Below are 13342 nucleotides of genomic sequence, written 5' to 3'. Positions count from 1 at the left end.
CGGCCGGGCGGTCGTCCACTGTCTCACGTGTGCAGGGGCCGCAGCTGACGTGGCCACAGCGGTAGGGGGCACTGATGGTGATGATGATGATGCCGCCGCAGCTGCTGCTGCTGCTGTGATCCCCATTGTAGTCATCTGCCAGGCAATGTGTTTAGCATTGGGACACTTTGACCAATACCGGGCACATTGTGTGTGTGGGGGGGGGGGGGTTGTTTTTAGCTTTGGGATGACACCAGAGAACCCGGAGGAATCCGATGAGATCGCACGAGAGTTATTTATGGGACAATACGAGACGAGGGTTCTGTATGGGACGAGACGATTTTGTACGGGACGAGGCAGAGGGTTCTGTATGGCATGAGACAGGAGGGTTCTCTATCCGATGGTTTCTATTTGACTCATTTTCCACCGCCGCCTTTTCTCCGCTACAGAAAAAAACAATGCCCGCCTCGGGGTTTTACGACTATTCCGTCGGTTTTAATGAGACGATTCGTGGCCCAAATTCCTTTGCCAATATAATTACCGCGAGAATAATTCGGGGGTTGGGGGGGGTGTGGGTTGGTGTGTAAGGCGACGGGCGGCTTTCCCGCGGATTAAACACGTGGTGGTGGTGTTTGTTGTGGTGAGTGATGGTGGGTGGTGTGTAATTTGTGAACGGTGCAATTACGGTACAAAAACATAATATATAATTTTAATAACAACATCGTTGGCCGTCTCTGTTTATTTGTGTGCGCCTCTATATATTTATTTTTTATTTGTAGACGTGGGAACACGCACTTAAGAGGCATGTGTGCGTGTAGCTGTGTGTGGTTGCTGTGTGTGTGTCTGTGTGTGTGTCTGTGTGTGTGGCTGGCTGAGGCGCCATCCGTTGAAGAAGAACTGAAGGCGATCCAGAGTCTGAGACCAGGAAAGGCACCGGGCAGAGATTATCTCCCAAGCGAAATGCTGAGGGAGGGTGGCGTTTGTGTGCAGACTGCCCTACATGACATCATAACAACAGTCTGGGCCACTGGACGGGTTCCGCAAGATTGGAAGGATGCCCTGGTGGTCCCCCTCTTTAAGAAGGGGGAAGGCACAGACTGTAACAACTACAGGGGCATCTCACTCCTCAGTGTGCCGGGAAAGGTCCTGGCAAGGATTATTCAACATCGCCTTGCCAGGCACGCTGAGGAGAGGCTTGCGGAGCCCCAATGCGGTTTCAGGAAAGGGCGTTCCTGCACAGATGCCATATTTTCTGTCCGTCTGCTACAGCAGAGGTGTAGGGAATTCCAACAAGACCTACATCTCTGCTTCATTGACCTGGTCAAGGCCTATGATACCATCAGTAGGCCTGGGCTCTGCGTTGTTCTTGGTGCTTTTGGAGTCCCTGACCCTCTGCTCACGATCATTAAGGACCTTCATGGTGGTGAGCGGGCCCGGGTAAAACTACGTGGCCGGGAGTCGGAAGCATTCCCTCTACACCTTGGGGTGCGACAGGGATGTCCTCTGACTCCAACATTATTTAAAAACGATTTCGACCACGTAGTTCGTGAAGCCTTCAGTAGCTGTACTGGAGGAATTTCCATCTGGTACAGATACAATGGGAGGCTGATTGATGCTCGGGTGCGGTCAAGGGATTGCTCCCTATTGGTCAACCACGTTATGTATACGACGACCTGGTAATTGCAGCTCACTTAGAGGAGGAGTTGGAGGCGCTGCTGCTGAAACTGGAGTGTGCCACTAAGAGGTGGGGCCTTACCATCAGCCCCACCAAAACGAAGCACCTGCCTGGGTATTTTGTACCATCGGGCACTCTACCCCCACAACTCCCAATTGGTGATGGGGCAGTTGTGGAGAGAGTGGAGAGTTTCCCATACCTGGGCAGTGTGCTCATGACCGGCTCTGGTTTAACAACAGAGGTCTCACTCCGAATCAGTCGAGCGGCGTTATCTTTTCATCGGTTGCGTAACGCTGTGTGGAAGCTACCTGGTCTGTCGCTTCGCACGAAGCTTCGGGTCTTCTCGGCCACAGTTATTCCCTCCCTTCTCTACGCTTGCGAAACGTGGACCACCCTAATGGAACATCTTCGCCGGTTAGAAACATTTAGGCTGGCCTGCCTACAATCAATCCTGGGTTTAACCAGGCTGGATTGTGTGAGGAGCTCACAAATCCTCGACAGATCTGGACAAAGTCCCATCGGTGAGCACCTCCGGCAGGCAAGGCTGCGTTGGCTGGGCCATGTAGCCCGCATGCCCACCACCGCATGCCCAAACAGCTTTTGTTCGGCCGGATCGAGGGGGTTAAACGGGCGCGGCACGGGCTAGAGAAGAGATGGAGTGACGTGGTTACAGGAGGACGTGGAGCTGAATAGACTTGCCGATGACTGGTACCAGCGGTGTCAAGATCGGCCTCAGTGGAGGAGGACGCTGCTGGGCAGTTGAAGGTAGTCGCCCTCCAACAACAACGGAGGGCGGAGGAGCGACGTTCACAACAACGAGCGGAGTGCCGGGTGGCTAAAGCATAGCAGGTTGGCACAGTAGGGGGCACAGGTGGTGCATCAGCCAGTCGTCTCAGTCATCTCAGTCAGTCGACCTGTGGCACCTGGGTCAGCCCCATGACCTCCTGCTAGCAGGCGTTCGACACTTCACGTGGCCTCAAGGTGCACATGGCCTGGCACAAGCGTCGTGGTGACGTCACCGCCACTTAGTGGTGAATGGCGGTTGTTGTGTGTGTGTCTGTGTGTGTCGGGAGCGGTAGTGTAGCGGTTAGCGCGCTGCGCTATGAACCTGGCGACCCAAGTTCGATTTCCGCTCACGGCCAACACCGGTGACGATTATCTGAACCGATCCTTGGCCTCCCTGAGGTCGACTCAGCCTCAAATGAGTACCGGGTGCGGTGTGTAAACATCGTCACTGGGGAGACTAAGGCGGCTGGGCGTGGTTGCTGGCCACCCACCCCCTCGTGTGCCGTTCCGGCTTTCATCGGTGCTCGCTAACAGCACTTGCCCCCTACAGTCTGTCAAGTCTATACGGGGGATCTTTGTCTATGTAGGGAGCAGTGGCGCAGTGGTTAACGCACGGCCTGAGTTGACCGGTGCGGTGTGGGGAAAAATAAAACCCATTCACCTCATTCATCCATCTTCTCGCTCATTCACACTCGCCAACTCATTCACCATCTCGCTCGCCCACCATCGCGCTCATTCACTCTCACCAACTCATGAATTCACCATCTCGCTCACCCACCCACCATCTCACTCACCCACCATCTCACTCACCCACCCACCATCTCACTCACCCACCATCTCACCCACCCACCATCTCACTCACTCACCATCTCACTCACCCACCATCTCACTCACCCACCATCTCACTCACCCACCATCTCACTCACCCACCCACCATCTCACTCACCCACCATCTCACCCACCCACCATCTCACTCACCCACCATCTCACTCACCCACCATCTCACTCACCCACCCACCATCTCACTCACCCACCATCTCACCCACCCACCATCTCACTCACCCACCATCTCACTCACCCACCATCTCACTCACCCACCATCTCACTCACCCACCCACCATCTCACTCACCCACCATCTCACCCACCCACCATCTCACTCACCCACCATCTCACTCACCCACCATCTCACTCACCCACCATCTCACTCACCCACCATCTCACTCACTCACCCACCATCTCACCCACCCACCATCTCACTCACCCACCATCTCACTCACCCACCATCTCACCCACCCACCATCTCACTCACCCACCATCTCACTCACCCACCATCTCACCCACCCACCATCTCACTCACCCACCATCTCACTCACCCACCATCTCACTCACCCACCATCTCACTCACCCACCATCTCACTCACCCACCATCTCACCCACCCACCATCTCACTCACCCACCATCTCATTCAGTCACTCGCCATCTGGTCTACCCACCTATTCGCTCACTAATTCAGTCACCATCTGTCTCATTCACTCATTTTTAGTTTTGATGTCATTTTGGTGGGGAGCGACGGCGCAGTGGTTAGTGTATTGTTCAATACGAATCCGGCGGCCCGAGTTGACTGGTGCAGTATGTGGAAAAATAAAACCCAATCACCTCATTCACCCACTGTCTCGCCCACCCACCATCTCACTAACCCACTATCTCATTCATTCACTCTCTTGCAAACTCATTCACTATCTCACCCACCATCTCATTCACCCACCAACTCGCTCGCCCACCATCGCGCTCATTCACTCAAAATCGCGCCCACCCACGATCTCATTCCTTCACTCAAAATATCGCCCACCCACACTATGCACTCGCTAACTCACTCGCCACCTCGCCCGTTCGCCCATTTTTGGGGTGGTTTTCTTTTCCCACATTGAGGGACCCCCGGTGCCTTCTTGCGAATGAGACTCTCACGGTCTCCCTGACTTCTCCCTCTGGTGACACAAAAACAACTTCTCCCCCCCCCCCTCCTTCACCTCCTTCCACTCTGTTAAAGCTCTTCTCCACCGCCAAATCCCTTCCTCTTCCCTCGCCCCTCCACTCCTTCCCGTCCCTCCCCTAACCCTTCGTGATCCCCAAGTACTCCCTCTGTGTGTGTTGAACTTCTTTCGCACCGTACGTAGTCATGCTAATCGGAGGTGCGGGGGGGAGGGAAGACGACAAACTACGTCAACACATTCATAATTAAAAAAGGTTAGCGGAAATACAAGGCCATAATTATGATATATATTGAGCGACACACACATCCACCCCAATATTCAAATATGCTTGAAATGTCCCCCCCCCCCCCCAATATATTGCTTTCAAATAGATGTCTGTTTATATGATTGTGGTTATGGTTGTATTTTATAAATCCCTAATCTCTGCCATTACACACAATGAAACAAGAAAAGGTAAAAATGAAGAAAAAAAACAGAGCAATGTAATACAATACACTATTAGACATTATTGTATAAACTAAATAAAAGTCCATCCTATGCGTTCGTGAATTTTTTTAAAATATTTTAGGCAGGAAATGGCAGGAAATGAGTTTTCAAATTTAGATTTTTTTTCTGGAGGGGAACCCCCAGACCCCTGGAAGATTTGGTTCCCCCCAATGTTGACTCCATTGCTTACCACCTTGCGTAAATAAAAAAATGTGCCGTTAAACCCGCCACCACCAGACAAATGCAAGTCGAACGGGTTTGGCACGTACACAAAACGTGCAAATTCGTCACTCGTTCAGCACAGCGGTGTGTTGCAGAGTTAAACCCACGGCATTTACAACTCGAGTCCGACGTTTCATGCCGCTTCGCAGATGGAAGAGAAGTGAGCTTTCTATCGCTGTCACCCACTCCCCAGTAGCTTGTGGCGCGCCCTCTGCCACCCGCGATATTCCCATTCTGCGTCGCCGGTCCTCGTAAGCCAGCAGTTGTGATGGCGATGCCTCGTCAACAACGCGGAGTCGATCTGGGAGTGAGCGTGGACGTTGGGGTGGCGTCAGAATTGTGAGCGAGTTCCCTCCTCCTCCTCCTCCCCCACCACCCCCTCGCTAGCAGCAGAGGGCGGTAGAGTCCCGCGCCTCGCTACTGGCGGTGTCGCTGGCGGTGTGTTTGGTGCCACGTGGTGGGGCGGTGGCGGAGCTGCGCCACGAACCTGGCGGCCCGGGGTTTTCATTCCCGCTGTCACGGTCAACGCTGGCGACGATTGTTTTCTGGATCGGTCCTGAGTGCTCCCCGAGGTCGGCTCAGCCTCAAACGAGCACCCGGGTGCGGTGTGGAGTAAACATCGCCATCGGTACGGGCCACCCACCCACTCGCGTGCCGTTCCGGCCTTCGTAGGTGCTCGCTAACAGCACTTGCCCCAACAGCCTCTTGAAGGCTATAACGGGGGCGGGGGGGGGGGCTGTCTTTATATTTGTATCTAATTATATGCCAGCTCATTAAATCGCACGTTCAGATGCCTGCGAGTTCTTGATTTTGGGCATTTTGAAAACATCTCATGATGTGTGATCCAAGTCGTTTTGGTACGCCCATGTACACTCCGCTACAAATGCGCGTGATACCGCGCGATCGTGCCATCATGTACTGGACTGCGATATTAGACAAGTTTTGCTGGCTGGCTGGCCGGGGGGAGGGAGGGAGGATGGTCGAGCGCGTCCGAAGGACGTACGGACTGTCAGTTATTATGATAAACACACGAACAAAAACACGACTCACAATTCGTTTTGTAACCACAGCCCTCCACCACCCAGCGACAGAGCCAATCAAACCAAGTTGCCACGTCATGGGCAAATATGCAAATCGATTTGGTTAATCAGAAAAAACGGCCCCGTCGCCCCCGAGCGTCCAGGGCCCACAAGGCCTCCAGGGCTCCCAGGTGCCCCCAGGGCTCCCAGGTGCCCCCAGGGCTCCCCAGGTGCTCTCAAGGCTCCCAGGTGCCCCCAGGGCTCCCCAGGTGCTCCCAAGGCTCCCCAGGTGCCCCCAGGGCTCCCAGGTGCCCCCAGGGCTCCCAGATGCCCCCAGGGCTCCCAGGTGCCCCCAGGGCTCCCCAGGTGCGCCTAGGGCTCCCCAGGTGCTCCCAAGGCTCCCAGGTGCCCCCAGGTGCCCCCAGGGCTCCCCAGGTGCCCCCAGGGCTCCCAGGTGCTCCCAAGGCTCCCCAGGTGCCCCCAGCGCTCCCAGGTGCCCCCAGGGCTCCCCAGGTGCTCCCAAGGCTCCCCAGGTGCCCCCAGGTGCTCCAAGGCTCCCCAGGTGCCCCTAGGGCTCCCCAGGTGCTCCCAAGGCTCCCAGGTGCCCCCAGGGCTCCCCAGGTGCTCCCAAGGCTCCCAGGGTTCTCAGGTACCCCGAGAGCTACCAGGTGCCCCTAGAGCTACCAGGTGCCCCTAGAGCAACCAGGTGCCCCGAGGGCTACCAGTTGCCCTGAGGGCTACTAGGTGCCCCTAGAGCTCCCAGGTACCCCCTAGGGTTCTCAGGTACCCATAGAGCTCCCAGGTACCCCTAGGGCTCCCAGGTGCCCCTAGGGCTCCCAGGTGCCCCTAGGGCTCCCAGGTACCCCTAGGGCTCCCAGGTGCCCCTAGGGCTCCCAGGTGCCCCTAGGGCTCCCAGGTACTCCCCGTTCTCCGAGGTGCCTCGATGACTCCCTGGACCCTGGTCCCTCCCGGTGTCACACCTCGTCCATCGCTGCTCCTGCTGCTCCTGCTGCTGCAACCCGCCGCGTGGCACCGCCGCGTGGCACCGTCGCGAAATTTGTCGCCCAAGACTCGGGGGGGGGGGGAGGTGGGGGGGCGATTTGAAGTGACCAACAAAGAGAGACGACAACAACAACAAAAGCAGTCTGAAGGTTCCACGTTTTGTTTACAAAATGTCACAAAGAAAGAGGACTTTATTGAACTTACAGCGGCCCTCCTGTATCAAAGTACAGTCGTACAGGTATTGCTTTGCACAATGTATGTTGCTTGATTTAATTAGGCTTGTGGGGGCGGGGTGGGTTATGTGGGGGGGGAGGTGAGAGACGTGTTGCAAAAGGGTGGGGGGGGGTAGTGTGGGTGGTGGGGGGTGGTGGGTGGTGGTGGTGGTGGGGGTGTGGTGGGGGGCTGGCCGTATTGTTCAATCAGCAGCGTGTAGCCCCTGGTTGAACAGGGCTACACGCTGCTGATGAGGCGCAGGTAAATCGAAGCCTGTGCTTTATATATAATATGTAAAAGTCATATATAATTAATGCGCAGTACCGTTGGAAACATAGCACGGTTGGCTGCGTACGGTGCGAAAGAAGTTCAACGTACACACGTACACGCATCGGTTCAGAATTATCAGTGGATGATTTATATATAGGCAACGTATGTTTACAATGTCTGTTCATGACACGGATAGGTCAACAGGCTATAACCTACTTGCTGTGCTGCTACAGCTATACAGGCCACCTCGTAAACTTGTTTCGCTTTCATCTGGATCCTTAATAATTTTAGACTTGGCTCGACTGAGCTCATCATCCTTACGTTGGGTCAATAAAACCGCTACCACTTTGTGAGCAGCCAACGGTGGTGTTGATTCCTGCGCGCGTATACTGGGCCCGTCCCACAAACCCCTCCTCCACCCCCGCCATGGGAACGTGGAATGTGTCCACGCTCAATGGTGAGCAGGGAGAATGGACGCAAAGTGGATTCGTGGGGTCGCTTTGCATCCCCCCCCTCCCCCCTCTCTCCCCTCCCACCTCCCCCTCTCTCCCCCCCCACCTCCCCCTCTCCCCCCCACCTCCCCCTCTCTCCCCCCCACCTCCCCCTCTCTCCCCCCCACCTCCCCCCCCACCTCCCCCTCTCTCACCCCCCACCTCCCCCCTCTCCCCCCCACCTATCCCCCCGCTCTCTCCCCCTCCTCCCCGCCCTCTCTCCCCCCCACCTCCACCCCCTGTCTCCCCCCCACGTCCCCCCACCTCCCCCCCACCGTCCCCACCACCTTCCCCCCCCCCACTTCCCCCCCCACCTCCCCCACCACCTCCCCCCCGAGTCGCCCACGTGGGGACAGAGGCGTGAGTAGCTTGGAAGACGAATAATTGTGTCGGTGGGCGAGAGTTCGGTGCCATAGTCCGTGTCCCCCATACCGAGCGCCTGCCATGGGAATTCGTGAATTCGTGGCCACGGCATCCACCCCATCACTAATGTGCCGTGGTTGCTCACTAACATAACTCGCCCCCAACAGCCTGTGCAGGCTATACGGGGCACCTTTGTCGTGTGAGTATATATGTGTGTGCGAAACAAAGCAGAGCATGTAGACTCGTGTGTGTGTTTGTGTATATATACTAAGCTCGTTTACATACACTGCAGTAGAGTTCCGCAAAAAGTTACACGCGTAATGAATTATCGGGCAACGACAGCGAGAACAATGGAAATACAGAAACACGGAGAAATAACCACCCAGAGCAGACAGTGTCATTAGTCGGCAGCACGCGTTGCTTTAGCATGCACTGTGGCCCCGCCACCACCACCGCCACCACGGGGAGAAGAGCCAGGGGTAGAATCTATGGGGAGGAGCAAGGAAGGAACGGGGAGGCTGGGACGGCAGTTTCCGAGACGGACGACGAGGAGGTCACGGCTCGAGATGAGCAGCAGGGAGGAGGATGAGTGAAGGAGATGAGGAGTGGGTGGGGGGGGGAGGAGTGACCGGGCCAGGATGTCTGGGAAGGGAGGGCGGTGGTGGTGGTGGTGGTGAGGGCGGAGGGATGAGAGGGAGGAGAGAGGAGGAGGAGGAAGGAGGAGCGGTGTCTGTAGCGCTGTTCTCACAGGGAGAGGCTGTTGGGGTTGGCCACACAGATTCACGTGATTTACGGGAGGCTTCTGCTGATAAGAGATATCAAGATATATAGACATGAACGTGCGCGCGCGCGTGTGTATTTCTAGCGTTGCTGCTGCTGTTTTTTTAAAATTTCTCTTGCTGCCGCACTACAAACCCGGCCACCTGAGTTTGATTCCTGGCCACGGCGGCGAGTGATCGATGTGGCTCGCTTGACCGTGCGGACTCCTTCACGTTTGCGTCGGCGGTGACCGTCAGAAGAGTCTCTCCCCAGGGCAATGTTTGGCCAAAGTCGTTGGGCGAGTCACGAGTGTGGATATTGTTCAGTGCCGGGGAAAACGAACAGAGAAGAAATCCCCACGCGATGACACATCGCACGTCACCGCCTGGGCAAGTGGACGTCTGAACTTGGTTCGGGCCTCCCCTAGGTCAGCTCAGACCAAAATTAGCACGTCCAAAACATGAGCACAAACCCTTTGCCCTGCCTTATAGTAGGTGCTGGAAACTGGCTGGAGCACCACCCCCCCCCCCCTAGGTCAGCTCAGCCCAAAATGAGCACGCAGAAAACCTGAGCACACCCCTTTATGCGTTGCCTTATTAGGTGCTCGCTAACATGCACCCCGCTCCAGGAGCGAGCGCATGTGTGTGTGTGCGCGCAGCCGTGCGAGTGGAACGTTGTGCGTGTAGTGGGGGGGGGGGACGATTTGGTGGCGGGCATGAAACTAAACGTGGGTGGTGAGAGGCACAACGCAACAACTCAACAGCAACAAGAACAAAAATGCGAAAAAAATAACTTGAACATAGCATGCATCTAAATATACTGTATATACTGTATCTGTGTATATACTGTATATTGCAAATGTATTTTAGTGAAATCCCGGCTTCGATAGTGTCACATCGTGGACAGCCACGTGCTCACATCGTGTGTGCTTGTGTCTAGCTTATAGCTGGTGGGGAAGCGCTGGGCGCAGTGGTTAGCGCGCTGCGCTACGAACCCAGCGACCCGTGACCGTTTTCCGCTCACGGACCAGTCTACCTCGGTCAACTCAGCCTTTAAAGGTGAGTTACCTGCTGCTGCTGCTGTGGTGTGTGTGTGTGGTGTATGAGTGGATAACAACATTAGCAATGAGGGGGGAGGCAAGAGCGGGCGGTCGAGCGTGGTACTTGGCAAACCCCATCCCCGGGCACGTGTGGCCGTGCCTGCCTACGTGGGTGCTACGGGACTTGCCTGACAGCACTTGCCCCAACAGCCCGTTCAAAGGCTACCTGGGAGAGGGTGCAGGGTCTGGGGCTTTGTCTCTATCTTTGTGCTTGTGTTTTAGCTTATGGCGCAAGCGCCTTCGTGACGCTACGACGGAGGGTGGCTTCCCTGTCAAGGGAAACGCCTATGCGAGATGTGTTTCATTAAAAAAATAACAACAAAGATAACAACAAAGATAACAACAAATAATTAAAACTATTAATATTGTTAATGCTAATAACGACGACGACCATTGTACTCGCGTCATAAACCAAGTTAGTCGGGTCTGCGTCTGCCAGCACGGACACTCTCACCTCTAAACCTCCTCACCGCCACGCGCCCCATCGCGTCACCGCGACGCATGCACGTGCAGCTCATTCGTATCGTCCACCAACATCATCATCATCATCGCCATCAGCATCATCATCGCCCCCCTCTCACAAGCCACTTGCACTACGGGGCATCTGATTGGCGCGAGGTTCTTCATCGCCGACAGTGGCTCTAATACCCAGTAAACGTGGCACGTTGGTTGGCTCCCAGCGTTGGCCCAGCGTTCGCCCCCGACGTTGGATCAACGTCGGGCGCAAACGTTGGTCCCAACGCTTTGGTTGCAAAACCCACACCGCTAACGCTGGGCTCCAATGTTGGCAATGTTTACTGGGGTAGAGCCGACAATTCCAAACCACTGACCGAGGCTCTGCAGACGCTTCAGTGCCCGCGCTAACGGGACCCTAGATCTCAGTAACCGCGGACAAGAGAAGACTTTTGCATGGCTCAGTAAGCCTGGAAGGAGCTGCCTACGGGAATCATCCGGTACCGCGGGAGGAGAGGCTGAACAGCACCAGCCGGGTGAGTGTCGTAGAAGGGCAGCTGCAAGGAACAGCTACATCGGCAACAGTGGAAGACTTTCAATTGCAAAAGGTCACGGCCGTGTATACAAGTCGAATATGAACAATTTAAATAGTGGCAGTGACGATGGCGACTTCGGTTCTTTGGACAGAGGCTTATGGACAGACACTGCGCAGCCGGCCTGGTGGTGGCTACGCAACGTGGCCTGCAAATACAGAACGGGTGAAGGCAGCAGCGAGGGAGGGTTAGTGGATCACACACACACTTTGTGGGGGTCAAGGAGGTACCGTACCCTGGCTCGCCATGGTAAAGGCGGTACAAGCAACGCGCGGACTAACGTCATCTGTCCCCTCTTCACGTGTTGCCTGCTTGCACGTACGCGTGAGTTTTCTCCGGGTGCTCCGATTTCCTTCCCACACGTATTAACATTCAATGATTGGCTGAAAATACCTGAATACACTCACACCTCCGTATGTTGCCGATTGTGCAACATAAAACACTCGTGAATATTGTTATTCAGTAACCCTGGACAGAGGCTTAGAGTATATTCAGTAACCAATTCTACAGCGGCTTTAGGGACTGTTCAGTACCATGGACAGCTGCTGTACAGTCTGTTCAATTGTACAGCGGCTGTAGACCCTGTTCAGTACCATGGACAGCTGCTGTACAGTCTGTTCAATTGTACAGCGGCTGTAGGAACTGTTCAGTACCATGGACAGCTGCTGTACAGTCTGTTCAATTGTACAGCTGCTGTAGACTCTGTTCAGTGCCATGGACAGTTGCTGTACAGTCTGTTCAATTGTACAGCTGCTGTAGACTCTGTTCAGTACAATGGACAGCTGCTGTAGAGTTTGTTCAATTGTACAGCGGCTGTCGGGACTGTTCAATACCATGGACAGCTGCTGTAGACCCTGTTCAGTACCATGGACAGCTGCGGTAGAGTCTGTTCAATTATACAGCTGCTGTAGACTCTGTTCAGTACCATGGACAGCTGCTGTAGAGCCTGTTCAATTGTACAGCTGCTGTAGACTCTGTTAAGAACCACGGACAGCTGCTGTAGAGCCTGTTCAATTGTACAGCTGCTGTAGACTCTGTTCAGTACCATGGACAGCTGCTGTACAGTCTGTTCAATTGTACAGCGGCTGTCGGGACTGTTCAGTACCATGGACAGCTGCTGTAGACTCTGTTCAGTACCATGGACAGCTGCTGTAGAGCCTGTTCAGTCCCATGTACAACGACTGTCGGGATAGGAACGTCACGCTAGTGAACACCCTGCACGCACATCAACGCATATCAATGGGAACGGGTGCTCGCAAAGTTTCGCCGTGTATGTGTATGGGGTTGGGTGGGGGACCGGCGGGCGGGGGGGGGGGGCACGTGAGGCACGGTGCTGGGGGGAGGTTCTCTGTGCTTAACTACAGGAGGCGACACGTGCGTTTGTGTTTGTTATCTTACCATCATCATTGACCATCACCATCATTGATCGGCATCATTGATCATCATCATTAACAGCAATGATTCCGCAGCTGCATATTACATAGAGAGGGGTAGGGCACGCGCCCTGTGTGCTTATACAGAAGAAGATACAATATTGCGACTTGTACGGGCAGCATCATCACCATCACCATCGTCATCTAGAACGCGTGCCGTCGATTTCGCCGACAGCACGATAGCGTACGAGAGAGACAACGTGATATGTCTTGCTGTGGTTTAACAACAACAAAATCTATTGTGCACACACACGTTCCCGTACGACCAACATGCCCTCCTTTGTAACGTATCGTGATCGTCGTCGTAACAATGATTAATCTCGTCTCCGTTTTCATTATTTACAGATTGAGACGCTGGCTTGCTGTGCGTGCGTCGTGGGCGAGGTGAGGTTGGGTCGTGCAGGCGTGTCGCTGTGTGTGTGCATCTCCAAGGTGCACCTAGACTGGCACAAGCGCCGTGACGTCTCAGCCACTTAGTTACGAACGGCGGTTGTTGTTGTTGTTGCT

Source organism: Petromyzon marinus, chromosome 56 (assembly GCF_048934315.1).
Source record: "Petromyzon marinus isolate PM22_M1 ecotype Great Lakes invasive population chromosome 56, UKy_Petmar_22M1.pri1.0, whole genome shotgun sequence".
Lineage (NCBI taxonomy): Eukaryota > Metazoa > Chordata > Hyperoartia > Petromyzontiformes > Petromyzontidae > Petromyzon > Petromyzon marinus.
The sequence above is the reverse complement of the archived record's forward strand: the minus strand, read 5'-3'. Positions refer to the sequence as shown.